Source organism: Pollicipes pollicipes, unplaced genomic scaffold (assembly GCF_011947565.3).
Source record: "Pollicipes pollicipes isolate AB1234 unplaced genomic scaffold, Ppol_2.1 Scaffold_3447;HRSCAF=4054_pilon_pilon_pilon, whole genome shotgun sequence".
Lineage (NCBI taxonomy): Eukaryota > Metazoa > Arthropoda > Thecostraca > Pollicipedomorpha > Pollicipedidae > Pollicipes > Pollicipes pollicipes.
The window spans coordinates 24,356,981-24,370,248 of record NW_023596297.1 but is presented as its reverse complement, the minus strand read 5'-3'; positions in this window follow the sequence as shown (position 1 = coordinate 24,370,248).

Sequence of the window (13,268 nt, the reverse complement as noted above, 5' to 3'; positions counted from 1 at the left end):
GCACGTTGGCACAGCACATGAACGCGCGAAACAACTCCCCTGCACTATCATGAAACAGGTTGGATCCATTCCCCTTCAAAATGACTATTAAGTGTGGAGGTAGCCTGAGGCTTGATGAGTATCCACGTGGAGAGCGGAAACTCATGAATGGGTGTCGTCTTGCACCCATCGACATCCAAATCAGCAGAGGCATCCAGATTCATGACGGAATGTCGTCTTGTACAGCCGTGCCTCAGAAGCTGCGCCTTTCAATCCGTCCGATTGGCTCCCTGAGAGGTTGGCCTCAGCCTCATTCCCGTCATAGTAGGTCACTGTCCAACTTTCTGTGTTATGAAGCACAACATTTATTTCGTGCTCGAAACATGCACTCAACGCACAACGCTGGAAGCGGGATAGCTGACGTACGTTGACGCCATGTATTGTGCTGACGTATACCAGACGAAAATAACTCGATCATATTTTACTTGACTTTAAGCAGTACATGGCCATTTATTTGGCTGCATTCGCGTGACGTTTCTATAACGTTTCTGGAACAAGATAGTCTTAAAGGGAATGCTACACATTTGAAGATATTGACATAAGTATCAGCTATGATGAAATGAGCTCACTTCGAACTATTCGTTTACCTTTAGGTGGGAAAGACTGTCCTAGAAGACACAATTTCTCTTTTCAATGATTCTGCTTCTTTACGCGTCATTGTTTGATTACGTCCGCACGTAGAACACTCCCTCTCAAGGGAGTGTTTTAGAGACCGTCGATGACGTCGTCCGGGAAGAGACAGGCGTCAGACTCTGCCACTCGCGCTCAGATATCGCACGGTGCTTCACCGACCCTGTCTTGGCAGTGGGCATTGAAAGGAGTGTTCCACTGTGATGTGGGATTTTGCGCTGAAATAGCCATATTGGTGACCTTTCGGTGCTGTTCACAATCCGGCCCCTCTTAAGATATAAGCCTCTCTAGTTTCTGAGCTACACGCCCGCAAAAATGGGAAAGGTATATAGGGGAGAGTATTTCAAAGTCATCTCGGCATTCATGACGTCCTAATAATGTCATTTAAATCCTGCTGTTCCATAGGCTATGCGGAGACTAAGACCCATAACTATAATCGTGGAGGCGTTCATATCTGGTGCTCGAGGGCGCGACTTCCTGATGCAACGGCCGTCAATTGGCTCTCAATCAATTTTCTGCAGGGTACGATGGCGTAATCAAATCATGACGCACTGCAGAACGTATCTACTAAACGGAGAACGTTTGATATATGGCATGGAATTGCATGTCTTACAGATAACTAAAAATGTGACCGTCACGTACTGAGCTGGTGTCATAGTTACAAGAGAGCTCGTTTTACCATATGTGATGCTTGCTTCAATATCTTCAAATGTGAAACTTTCCTTTAACGACGGAGTGGTCGCAGGTTCACCCGTGCTAGAATTCTATATTTTATGGCCATTGACATCACTTATTGACTCTTGAATGCTACCTATCGCGCCACCATCACTAATGACTTGAGCTGCTGCCGTCGTAGCCCGGGGCTGGTGTAACCACGAAATGGCGAGTGTCACGACAGGGCAGCGAAATAATGACGCAGGGCGCGGGATTCCAGCACGTGTTTACACTGGTCGCCAGAACATATCAGACGCCACCGTGCAGACTAGGCGCCGGACTGGAGGATGCCGTGTCGGTGCCCTGGAGCGGCCCGTACCGCCAGGTGTCCGTTCCGTGCCACTCTGGCGTCGGACTGGAGGACGCTGTGTCAGCACCCCCGGATCAGCTAGTACTGGCAACGTCCGTTCCGTGTGGGTCCGACGCGTCTCGTCATCGGGACCGGCCACCGGACGGCTCGTAGCCGTGCCCCAGCCGACAGCCCTCGACCAAGGCGCCGGCCCGCATCACGTATTTAAAGACGCCGTCCTACAGAGTGAGACGGGCACTCGCAGCACGTGCATAATGAACGAGCTCCAGGCGAGAATGAAGACCGGCGCTGGACAGAACCCGATCCGGCACGCGGCGCGCAACACTGAACCGCCTCTGAGCATTACCACGGGCAAGTCGTTCTGCTCGTGAAGTACAACCACGGTCGCAGTCACGGCTACGGTCACGACCACGGCCACGGCCACGGCCACGGCCACGGCCACGGCCACGGCCACGGCCACGGCCACGGCCACGGTCACGGCCACGGCACGGTCACAGTTACAGCCGCAGTCATGGTCGCAGTCACAGGTAATCACGGCCACGGCCACGGTCACTGTCAACCACGGTCACGGCCATGGCCACGGTCACGGTCACGGTCACGACCACAGCCACGGTCACGGTCACGGTTACAGTCACGGTCACTGCCACGATCGCAGTTACAGTCAGTCACGGTCCCAGTTACAGCCAGCCACGGTCAGGGCCGCAGTCGCAATCGGCCGTGATCACAGTCACAATCACAGGTAGTTACGGTCACAGTCAGTCACAGTCAGAGTCACGGGTAGTCACGGTCACAGGTAGTCACGGCTACGACCACGGTTACGGCCACTGTCCCAGCCAATAGCAGTTACGGTTACGAAAGCATCCACAGCCAGTCACGGCTACAGTCAGTCACGGTCACTGTCACAGTCAATATCAGTAACGGTTACGGATACAGTCACGGTCACAATCACAGTCACAGGCGATCACGGTCACGGTCACGGTCACGGCCACAGGCTGGCACGGTCGCGGTCACGGTCAAAGTCAATATCAGTCACGTTCACGGATTCAGTTACAGGCAGCCACGATCACGGCCACGGTCACAGGCAGTCAGGACCGCGGTCACGATCGCAATCAATATCAGTCACGGTTACAGGTTCGGTCACAGCCAGTCACGGTCGCGGTCACGGTCAAAGTCACAATCACAGTCCCGATCAGTCACGGTCACAATCCCAGTCACAGGTAGTCACTGTCAAGGACACGGCCACGGCCACGGTCACGGGCACATTCAGGCAGGGTCGCAGTCACGGTCGCAATCAATATCAGTCACGGTCACATATTTAGTCACAGTCAGCCACGGTCACGGTCGCAGTTGCAATCAGTCACCGTCACAATCACAGTCACGGTCACTGTCACAGGCACTCAGGGTCGCGGTCACGGCCAGTCAATATAAAAAACGGTTGCAGATCAGTCACAGTCGCAATCGGTCACTGTCACAATCACAGTCACAGGCAATCACGGTCACGGTCACGGTCACGGTCACGGTCACGGTCACGATCACAGCCAGTCACAGTTGCAGTCACAGGAAGTCAGTCACAGCCACGGCTGCGGTCATGGTCACGTTCACGTTCACAGTCACGGTCACAGTAAGTTACAGTAACGGTCACGATCACGGTCACGGCCACGGCTCGAGTCACGGTCACAGCTACCGTCATGGTCACGGTCGGCCACGCTCCGGGAGCGGCAGAACAGACGCCTGTGGAGCGCCTGGTGTTCAGCGCGGTTCAGAGTACGATACAGACATGTTCGGTTAGCTACAGCCGTCACGCACCGTACCGTAATGACCGCGATAAAGAATACGGAGCCACCGAGCGCGTTCAGAGTGGGCGTTCCCTTTTAAACCGGGATCTGTTGGCGGCGGATGGTAAACACTGTTGAGCTAGAGGGGAGGGGGAGGGGAGGGACGAAGTGCTATTTCGAGGGGCATGAAACAGGCTTCCGTCTATTCCATTTCACATGGAAGCGAGCCTGCAGGGCTATGATGGTGCACTTGCTATACTTACTGGACCGGATGCCCACCAGCGCTTCAAATTTCCATTCAACGACCACTATTGGTGACGCTTGGCACAATACCCTACACTTATCATGAAACAAGCAATCATTTTGAGAAAACGGCAGATCGTAAGCAACAGCAACGAAATATGTTAAGCCTTTCATATTCAGCGTAGCCAGTAAATGAGCTCAAAACAGTAATTTTTCCCAAGCAGGCCGGTGTACGTTTGTCCACCACACTTCGAAGATGTTTTACACCACCAACAAACAACCATCGTTGCATCCACATTCATACTTGCCAAACTTACGGCGCAGAAGAACCGAGGATATGCGAAATTACGCACATCCACCACGAGCCATCTCCGAATGAACCGACTGAACATCATTCCACACAAATACGTTATGGCGCCGAGCGAATTCAAAACCAGCGGGCTTATGGAGCCTATGCCAGACATACGTCCGGCTTTCGAAGATACATCAGACACCGGATTGCACACCACAACCAGGCTTCCAGCCTATGGCAAGATTTTCTGTATCTTCTTTCGGCATTCACGTGCGCCGCCCGGACATCGTTTCCACAGTAAGAACACAAACCAACGGCGTATATCCAGCACACCAGGTGACCTTGACACTCACGGCACCCGATCCGGTCAATGCCGCAGCGACAAGCATGCACAAATCTGAAGTCGGCGTTCAGTCTTTGTTTCAGCCGTTTTCGTAAATCTCTCCCGCAGCACGTTCTAAAACACACAAAACGATTCGCCCATTGAATAAAGGAAACTTGTGCTGACGATACAAACAAATTATGAATAATCCTTGTCGAGCGGTTTTCTTCATCATGCCGGAGAAGGGTCTCACAGGTTCCTGCCACCTCAAAAGCTAAACATTCTAGTGCCGAATGGGAAACCGCACCGGGCATTTCGCGCAAAGCGGCAGTACATTTGTCGTGAGCCTAAAATGTAAGCGATCTTTGAAGGGAGAAATTAGGTTTACGTGGTAGGATTGGTGAATTCATACCCCTTTTATTTCATCAGAACTGCTGTTACGGTGCCGTACATAAATTTTGAATAGGTCTTGGCACATTGTTCCAATTAGGCGCCGGTGGTAGCCAACCGATGCAAAATTCAACAGCCAGGTCCGGCATTGTGAGGAAATACCCAGCTTCGCCACCGTAGTACATCAGCAACTGTAGCGCGGCAACGAAACACACGCCATCTGATAGCAGCGTCTCATAAACTGCACCAAACATCGTTGAGCGTAGACAAAGATGCATGCAACCAGGTCAAGCAGAGCGCAGAATAGGTCTTGCAGGCTTTCTTTATTTGGGGCATCTGACCTTGGATAACCTGATCTAAACGTAATTTTGTGGAATCTCATAATAATGCAACATGCAAGCATACATCAAATCGATGAAAAACTGCAACTCTCCGGAGCACTTTTTGCGATAAACGTAATTGATCGAGCACCTGGGGGCGGGACGCCACCGACATGACCTTGACAATCAATTAGCAATTGTGCCGTCTAAAAAATACGATCTTCAGAGCGTTGAAATCAACCATCAAATGTTTTGACATCATACAGTCAGTAATTAACAAGTAGGTAATGAAAGCACTCGACGATCCCTTTCTGGCCCAGCGGTGGCTATTTAAAACGTGCTTTATTGATACGCCATTATTTTCTTTCTACCCATTTTGTTTTAAGAACATGATCACTCACTATCGACGTCTTCGACGTGGCTATGAATGGCGCCCCTCCTGTGCTCACGAATAATTTCCCTAGCGAGCTTCGACAAGCCATGCAGGCATCGATTGGCGGCATAACATGCCAAATCGACATTGAACTATCAAGCGATATTGCACGTGTGTCAAAGAAGGCCTTGCATAAAACAAACTAGGGAGATCGCCAAATATTTGCATACCAGTCACTTGCTGCACACACCATATGCAGCAGGTGTCTGTGGCGCGAAAATATGATGTTGGTCCCCCAATCAAGGCTGTGAGCGCACGTACGTTTCCTGGTACCCTCCTCGACCGGAAGTTGGGTCACGACATAGCTCAGTCAAGGTCGGACCCGGTGCGGGCAATATTTAGCAGAGCGTCCGTGTAAAAGCCTGTGCCCAAAATAGGTTGAAAACCGCGATACATGTGTCCAGAACTGGGCCACAGGCATGCTACAAGTTGGAATGTTCCGGCATGTCACCCAGCTAGTGAGGGAGGGGGAGGCATCACTTATGCACGCTAAAAGTCGTCTGAGAAGTCAGAACCGGCGACAGCACCACAGATGTAATGAGCTGATCAAACGGCTGAAGTATACACAGCCGCGCGGACAGAACTGTCAACAGCGCATACGTTCCTGAAGAGCCTCCCCGGCTGGGTCAGCAGGTCCCGCGGCAGACGGCATTCCAGTCCGGTCGACCCATGTATATGGGTACAGCGGTCAGCCAGACCCAGACCCAGACCCAACACATGTGAGCCAGATTAGGACGCTGCATGGCGACACAGATCAGGCCAGGACAGGACGGATCAGGGCGTTGTGTGGTGGCGTTCTGACCTCAATGCGCTGTCCCTTTTTTCCCTCTCGCTGCTCAAAATGCCCTGACTTCCGCCACCTGCAGGCACCGTTGCTCTTCCTGGAGGGACACTTTCAGGGTCCAGCCAAGTCGTTGCGAACATCCTGAGTTTACGTTTGCCCATGTGCGCCTTTACAGCGAAGGGGCAGATCCTGACGGTATTACGCTGTTCACCGCACGCGATACGCACCTCCCGACGATAAACCTGGTAGGCTTAAATTCACTCCATGCTCGCTAGATGGAGGAGGGACCGCGTTCTCCTGGCCGTCCCGGGCCGGCGGGAAGAGCTCGGTCCCACAGTCAACTATTGCTCCCATGTAAAGTTAAAGGAGCACCCCTCGGCGAAATGTCTGACTGACGGCGATCTCCGTATTTCATGTCGCCCAGTCGTTTCAAGGACGCTCGTAAGTCCCGGACCATTTCAAAGCAGCTCGTATCTCACTGAAACATGTAGTATGCAACATAACTATGCGATTTCCACGCCATATGGACACACTGGTATCCTTGTGCAATAAAAACTACATAAAACCGGCGATCATCCTAGGGAACGCCTTCCATTCTGCGGATTAAAAAGACTTCAAGGCTCTTGTGGCCGCAATTGACATCTCCCAGGCCCGTAAGTTGAAATTTAGTACCATCCACGGTTGATTACAGTTTAGGTACTAGACAGAAGCGCCATGCCTTTTCACCGCAAGCTTGAATTCACACCAGAAGTATTAATGCAATCCACACAGGTAACCCAACACGCTGGCCAACATGTTAGCACGAGGCGTTGACAACTGCGCATGTGGTACCGGCTGAGGCCGGGACACCGCCTCAGTCAAGTAACTTCCCCGCCAAGTAACTTAAGCCTCTATTCTCAACGACACCACAGTTCATATGTATTCCCGCCGATGCCTTGATACTGCCCTGAACACGACCGCATGAAGTCGATGATATCGGACAGCGAAGTTCGTCGGTTGTTTTGTCAGGTGAAAACCAAGGTCCACGACGCACTGAGCATTTCTGCAGGGCAGGACATGAGGTCTACCACACCAGTTCCGGACAACGCAATTCCGCACGCCTGTCACCGCAGGAGGAGAGCATGTGATTCCGGGTGACAGAGGTGACTTTACCCACTACTGTTATGGCATTTAAGACTAAGCCAACGGCGCTGCACCCAAAAAACTTCAGCAAGATTGGTGTTTCCTCTCCAATTTTCGGCCCTGTCGCGGAGCACCTGAAGGGGCAGAGGTATGGGAGCACAGCTGGTGGGCCGGCTGTGCCTCACGGCCACATATGGGGAGTTGGGCCAAGGCCCCGGCTCCAGGCGGCGGCCAGAATAGACGACACGTGCCGTCCAAACACCGCCCGGGGGTGTCGCTCGCGCGGTAAACACAGCGCCGGCGCGGCGCTGTGCGTCACTGCCGGCGCTCCAGCGGACCAGCGGAACTGCAGGTCCGCAGTGGTGGGCCATCGGACCGGCAAGCAATCGCTGGCGGGTCAGCGGATTGACAGGCCCCAAAGATTGACCGCCGGACCAGCAGATTCCCGGAGGTGGACCAGCAAACCAGCGGCTGCTGCCAAATGATAAGCCAGCACAAACGCATAGTGCACTTTAAAATGCTGTTGATAATGGTATGATAAAAATGAAACCGAAAACGGAACAAATGTGAAAATGTGAAAATGTGAAAAAGTGAAAATGTGAAAATATAGTTCTTATCATTAACATCCAGGCTTCAAATAATGTCTGTTAGCATAATGTCTTGCCAACACTCACGAATTGGACGTTCTTTGTTCGTTTTTGTTCTAACTTGTGAGCAGCTTGTCTGTCCTGCAGGCCCCGTGCCCCTTCGTCGTCTTCTCCTCAGTTGGATGCGCTGCCCTGTTCTGGAGAAACAGTGCAAGAAAGCCAGTAACAGACCAGCTCGGGCCGGCGCCGGCCGCCTGGACATCGGTCGTTTAACGCAATGAACCGCGACTAGTACCCACGGCAAACCAGTAAAGAGCAGCACGCGTGCTGATTGTTCGCCGTCTTTATCCCATCTTAATGCTTCAAATGGCGCAGGCGAAGCGCATTAATAAATCTTAACTACCCTGGAGCGTATGCCAAACCCGCGAATATCTTATGTCGCATCATACGCCTCTGGTACTCTTAATAAAGCGTGCATCAAACCACACGTCACAATGCCTTACAGCACTCATTTGGGCTGCAAGCAGGAGCTCGCTTCTATTGTGAACTAGTATTGCCAAGTGGGACGGCAGGCGGTCTAGAGCCTTTTATTCCGAACCGATTTCTGAATATCAACTTTTCGCTGCGTTGGAATACGATGCAGATACTGCGCAATCCCTTACTGAGCTGCACAAGCAAAGCTTCATGTGTGCACTTGCCATAAAACTACCAGAAATGAGAGTGCCCTGTGCACATTCTATATTCACATACGAGAGCGCCGGAGGCGTTTTCGATGCCTCATCTGTTAGTCTGGTTGTTTGTGACTTAACAAGAAGCTAAGCTCAGCTGAGCTCCCAGTGCGGCCAGTATAACGATGGGTCAGCTTTCCACTCGGTGTGGGGGGCGCTTCTAATGGAAGAATGAGGTCAACCGCTAACGCGGGTAAACACATAGAGCTTTGAACAAAATGGAGACAAATTTGCACACGTGATCAGCGAACGGTCGCTTACGTTTGTTGATAACGCACGGTCCGTTGCCATGGGACTGGCAATAAAAAGGATACGTGCTGATATAACATGACCGTCCTCAAGACAATAAGACGCGTGTTGCGGAGCGGAGCGAGCGGGGCGACCGCACACAGGGGTGGAGTCAGTGGCATTTGGGATACCCACGCTCATAGAGATTCGTTCACACCTTGCGGACTGGCTCCAGAACCCGCTGCAATGTGCAGTCAGCTGTTGCGAGTGCAGATGCCATATTTATGCCGGCAGGCCCACTAACAGCGAATAAAACTATCTCACAACTAACGCTTCTCTGATCTGCCACAATTGGTGACCACAAAGTGCGCAGCATATTTCGCAGACTTCAGCTGTTCCGAACTAGAGGCACCACATGTGCGCTCGTCTTACCCCCGTTTTGGGGAATGCGGGCTTAAAATTGGCACCTCTAGTCGTAACAGCTGTCGGCTGCAGAATCCAACGTAGATTCCTCAGCCAGTACGCAATGTTTAAACGGGTCTTCACGACTGCATTGACATGTCCTTTCACGAGCAAGCGCAGGTTCCACTCATGTTTAGCATATACACGCACATTTACCGATAGAATACGGCTAGAATACTCGATGTTTTTTAGTCTGCCAGGGTAAGGCACCTATGCCCGCCGAGGTGGATGAAGGCGAAATACCACAAATTGTTGATAACTGTGACGAAGGTATTGGGCAAAATATCACAATTTTGGTTGTCCATTGGTCACAATAAAGTGCCCCATGCGCCCATGTGCTCTCTTCGTGGCCTGATATATATAGACTTAGGCCACGCCGCACTGCATGAGGTCGGCATCGGAACAAGTGGCATCGGCTTCTCCTTGATCTGTCACTGGCCCACCCAAGCGTGCTTAGATCGCCGAGTGATGTGTCGGCGGCACGTGCGCACATACCGCACGGCTGGCTCCACGCGTTCGCCAGCTCCGTTTGCCGACGCCTGACATCGACACTTGTCAGCCCGAAAACGCGATAACGGTCAGATCCAATGGCTTGCGCACGACCACGCATGCCGGTCCGCCCACATCGACACTTGTCAGCCCGAAGACGCGATAACGGTCAGATCCAATATCTTGCGCGCGATCACGCATGCCAGTCCGCCCACATCGACACCATCTAGTTATTAGATGTTTTCTCCTCCAGCCATGTAGCTCTGTTTCATGCCGTTGCGATCTCTGGTCTCCAAGAACTGGACCTCTTTTTAACTTACGTTTTAAGCCTTTGGGGCTGAATTATTTCCTTTCCCTAATTTATCCAATGAAGACGTAAAACTCATAGCGGTAATAATGCAACGTTGTAAAAATACGACTGGCCCAAAGACTGTATCTAATTGTATTGAACATATCCCGCACAACTTTTAGGAAACCGTGCTACCGAAAACTTTATGGTGATACGATCAGTGGTGACACAATCAGTGGCGGTACGACCGACGGTGGTACGATCAGTGGCGGTACGTTCAGTGCTGATACGATCAGTGGCAGTATGACAAGTGGTGGTATGATCAGTGGTTGTAGGTATACCTGCCCGTCAGAAGTGTGACTGTCCTCGTCCCTCCCGTGGAACTACAAAACTCCCGATCAGACAACGGCAAGACTCGCCCGGCCCGCGGCCTTGCTTGCCATTCAAGGGAAACATCATTTTTTTTAGCACAATACAATTTCCCGACGCAGGCAAATTGTCCGCAGGTCACAGCTTTGATCATACCTGAAAATTGGCGGAGAGCCAGCAAGTACAACGCGACCCAAAAAGCGTAAGGCATTTCTCCGCACCACAATACAAAAACATAAAAAACGGATCATTTTATGCACCCGGGCGCAGCAAGCTGATGGGACCACACAAGAACGACTACTCCATCAGCTGACGGTCCCAGCTGCATCCGCCTGACGGGAGCTGTCCGCCCCCCCCCCCCCCCCCCCCCCGGGCGCGGCCGCCCGGAGCTTGTCAAGGCACGACAATCTCACGCAACCTCTCGCAGCGCCGAATATCTCGCAGCCTGCATTCACTTCAGTTTGCCGAGCCATTATGTGTTCGCCTCTATTGCCGAGCTGCTTCAGGATTAATGACATGCAAATTCATCCGGATTTTAGTTCGGCAGACCTGGGCTGAGGACTATTTGTCCGCTGCCGCCATCGCGGCTGCATATGAATAAGTTACGTCGGCTGAGAGTCGTCGGGAGACGGCCGCGATGAAGATGAAGCCTTTAGATGCAGTCATTTTCATTTCCGCTTCTTGGGGGGGGGGGGGGGTTGAGTGGATGTAGTTCTTTGACTTGTTTAACTCTGCCAGAAAGATCCAGCCAGAGGAGGTCCAGGGCGGCGGCGGCGGCAGCGACCTCCACCGCATTGGGAATAGTCGGTTGGTCATTCCCAGCGCGGCAAAAACAGGGCCGTCCTGACCGCCACACACGGCCGTCCTGACCGCCACATATGACCGTCCTGACCGCCACACACAGTCGTCCTAGCCGCCACACACGGCTGCCCTGACCGCCACACACGGCTGTCCTGACCGCCACACACGCCCGTCCTGACCGCCACACACGCCCTAAAAATCACGCAAAGCTATGACCGCATTCAGGACTACTCGCGCCCATTGTATTGGTGTAACAGCTCGACAACTTGTAAGAGCGTGCTCCTACGCTTCAGAGCCATCCCACAATATCGGAAACATAAAAGGTCAAGGCAAGGTGTGGTCGAGGTCCTGCCACGATAAGGTCCAGTCATCACATTGCGTCAACATTTGGGCCTTTCCGGTTCACGTGCTATAAAAAGGTCTTGTGGAGGTGCATCAATTCAAACATTAAATCTGTTACAAAAAGGCGGAGTAAATAACTTTGAGTGCATGTGAGTTGACCTGAGGTCATAGTACCCCCGATGGTGACGATCAGGTGTGACCTCCTATCGTGTGACTAGATCTGACTGGCAGAGTAGCCAAAAGTCAAAGCCAAACTACTATGCCCACACAATCTCCCAATCAAAAATGACAATTACTGCACCTACAGGCAAAACAGGGGAGCAGGCCGTTGCTGATGATGACTATACAGTATTATGTACTATCATTATATTTATTTCTGAGAGTGCTTCAAGCTGATCACTTATGAGGAAGAACAAAAAAAGTAGACCTGCGGTTCGGAAGCTCCTCCCGAGAAACGACAGGAGTTACTTTCATATGTATATCATAATTGTTTGCGTTATTGTCCTCGTCGGTCTGCTAGAATGTATGTGACGTTTCGGCCAGTCAATATCCCGACCGTCGTCAGGTGCTGTTGGGTCCTGAGAAGGATTGGACGATGCTCAAATTTCAGCTACAAAGGCCGCACAGATCAAACTTTCTAGTTGGAATTTTTGAGATTCGAACCGGAGTCGTCTGAAAACAGTTAACGTTTTACCACTGAGCTAGCCAAGCTGGCTCGGACGATGAACCCGCGACCGCCCCGGAGTTAGAAGTAAATCAGTTCACTCAGTTGAAAGTGACTGGAAGCCGAACACCATCCATTCCGTTTCAGAACGCCACACAATCTGACGGTGGACGGATAATTACTTTGCCGAAACGGTGTGTATATGCAAACGCACCAGACAAGGGCGATCGTCCGAACGAGCAGTCTCTCCGTCCTGTCATCAATCAATCATTTCGGAAAACCGAGTCAATTTTTACGCTCGGGTTGACCGTTCAAGAATCCCTCAAAGCCCCCGTGCATTCGTTTGTTCTCGCAGTTTCACTTACTGATACGCTGCTAAGCATTGCCAGCGTGCGGAATGCCTAGTGCCTATCACAGACAAGAACCACCACGGAAGTAAGGGACTTGGGGCGTCAAGTGGAAAGCATGGTATGCTGTTGTAGGTCATGCCCCTGGAACTCTTCACTTTTTATACGAAGGGAACCATGGTTTAATGAGATAAGCCTTATAAATAAAAACATGTGTCATTGAAATGTACTGCCACTGTCAATCCGTGAAACAAATAGTTGTCATTTGTGGGATTCCTCATCAGAACGAGTTTACGATGCATCACTCCATTTACCAAAGTACACAACACACAACCGACCGTAACAGAGGGCTGAAGTAGCTTATGTCACGCCTAATTCACAGTCGCATCTAATTACAACTTGTACTTAAGATCAATATAAAACATAACCATACTAGACCATTCCACAATTCTGCTGATACCTCAGACAATATTCATGGGCATGACAAACGCTTGATAAGACCACATGTGCACGGCAGTCTATCCAGCAGGCCGCGGCGACCTTTGAGTCAATCAGGTGGACGGAAATGCCAGCATTCCCGGCCGACCG